At 46.0% G+C, this 2,500-nt stretch overlaps 1 protein-coding gene across 7 annotated transcripts in view; it reads left to right on the top strand.

Moving 5' to 3' along the window:
• Window positions 1-2,500, top strand: part of rbfox1 (RNA binding fox-1 homolog 1) — a 121,482-nt gene that overhangs the window by 113,584 nt on the left and 5,398 nt on the right. The window lies entirely within an intron of this gene.

Here is a 2,500-nt window from a genome sequence, read left to right as displayed (position 1 = left end):
CACACACACACACACACACACACACACACACACACACACACACGTATGCACGCACAATCATTATGGGTTAGGCTCTGTGCGGTGAGATAAGATAGGTCAAATGGAGCGCAGGGCTGAGGCACGGCAGACTGGGGCAGAGTGTACACTGAATAACAATGTCCACAACTAATCGGGATTAACTTCTAATCGCTGCAGCCACTGGGCCCACTATGCAAATCAGCTCATTTATAGGCGCAGGCCCCCGAACCCTGATTGGCCCTTATCAGGGGCTGGGGGTGGGGGGGTGGGCGCAGGCAAGCTGGGGTGCAGAGAGGGGAGAGATTAGCCTGGCCTTGGACCCAGTAATGCTGCTGGACCCCTCAGAAAGAGAAATGTCTGTTTCTCTGTCTGTCTGTCTGTCTGTCTGTCTGTCCGCCCGTCTCTCCCTTTCTGTCAGGTCTCCTCATCCACCTGTCTGTCTGTCTGTCTGTCTGTCTGTCTGTCTGTTTCTGTCAGGTCTCCCCATCCGTCTGTCTGTCTGTCTGTCTGTCTGTCTGTCTGTCTGTCTGTCTGTCTGTCTGTCTGTCTGTCTGTCCATCCGTCTCTCCCTCTCTGTCATGTCTCCTCATCCACCTCTCTGTCTGTCTGTCTGTCTGTCTGTCTGTCTGTCTGTCTGTCTGTCTGTCTGTCTGTCTGTCTGTCTGTCTGTCTGTCTGTCTCCACGTGTACTATACCTTCCCTCTATCTGTCTGTGTCTCTTTGGCTGTCTCTCTCATGAGTCATGCTTGTGGTGTATGTATATGGTCGTGGGCTGTGTTCACATCTGTTCTTTACTATGCCAACGTTCACGGACAGTTTACACATCTGTACTGCATGCATTATGGCTTAATGCTCACGTCTACCAGTGGTGGACAGTAACGGAGTACATTTACTGGAGTACTGTACTTAAGTACATTTTGTGAGAATATGTGCTTGAGTATTTGTGTATTTGGAAGCATTATGATTTCCACTACATTTCAAAGACAAATCTGCTGCATTTTTAGGAAGGGAAAAGGTACATTGTTATTCTTTGTAATTTTTACTTTTGAATACTTATATTCAAAATATGCTTTTAAAGCATGTTGCCTCTGTCGGGTGGAAATCTCCAAAAATATCAAAAGTAGCAGATCTACAAGCTCAAAACGTGTCACTTCCCGGCGCATTTCGAGCTTGTAGATCTGCTACTTTTGATTTACGAAATAAATATACTAATAAATAATATACTACTCCAGTACAAAGTACAAATATGACAGAGCATCTTTCACTTGAATAGTCGAGTAATATTTGGCCAAGAGTATCGACACACTTGCTCACGTTTACGCCTCCGCTTTCCCTCACTCACACATCCCTCTCCCTCGGCATCTGTCACGTGACGGCGAACAGACTGTCCTCTTCATTTAAGCGCTAACACTCACAGAGATTTTTATCGCATTAAAGCGCGGCCTCGCCGATCGAGAGCCCCTCGCCGCCGTGCGTTTCGTTCGTTCAACCCCCCGGCCCCCGTCTCGCCGTCAGAAACTCACTCAGGCCTGCGGGGACGTCAGGTGAATGCAATTAACTCCCCGCTTTAGAGTGGGAAACTAGTAAAAAAAAAGTCTTGTTCCAACGGGGACCCGAGTTAAGAACTCAGCCGCTTCCAAAAAAAAAGAAAAAGAAAAACCCTTAATAGTTCATTAAAAGTTCTCATGCCTCTCTACACGCACTGATTGGATCTCGTCAGCTTCGGTGGGTCCGTGCCCGCTTCCTCAGAGATAAATGGATAGAGCTGCTTATCTCTATCACCCCCCGAGATAGATGCTGTCTCTCAGCTGCAGCAGGCATGAGGGCTGTGTGGGGACCAGCGTTGCCAGATTTTGTGAGAGAAATAAGCAACCAGGGTCTAGGAAAACAATCCCAAAAAGAAGTGACTATAGGCCACGTGAGCACTTTAAACCTACAGTATACGCATCAGATATTTGAAAATAGCCGATCTACAAGCTGATCCGCGAGCTTATAGATCTGCTATTTTCAAAAAAAAGACTTGGAAAAAAAGGGAAACATTTTGGTAATTCTTTGAAACATTTTAACAACACGGTGGTCCCTGGCACAACATATTTTCAGATGGGGGGGTCTGTGGACAAATACATATTGATTTGGGGGTCCTTGACATAAAAATGTTTGAGAGCCACTGGGGAACCACTGGAGAACAACATAGGGAAACAAGCCCAAAAAAGCAACTACACATTAGAAACAAGCCCAAAAAAACGCAACCAGCAACTACCAATATTTACAAGCAACTTTATAGAAAAAGAAGCCCCAAGTCACTTATAATAAGCAGACATGGCAACCCTGATGGGGACCCAGTTCACATTCTAAACAGATCCGTTTTTTTCTGATCTCTCTCTTTCTCTCTCACGCACGCACGCGTGCACGCACATAAATATAAACTGTAGTGCACACAGCGGGGCAGTGCTACAGTTGTTATTCAATAAAACTAAATTAA

The sequence above is a fragment of the Gymnoscopelus braueri genome, assembly GCF_963280865.1.
Source record: "Gymnoscopelus braueri genome assembly, chromosome: 13".
In the NCBI taxonomy this organism is placed as follows: domain Eukaryota; kingdom Metazoa; phylum Chordata; class Actinopteri; order Myctophiformes; family Myctophidae; genus Gymnoscopelus; species Gymnoscopelus braueri.
Note: the sequence above shows the minus strand (reverse complement) of the source record. Positions and strands in the feature narration are given on the sequence as shown.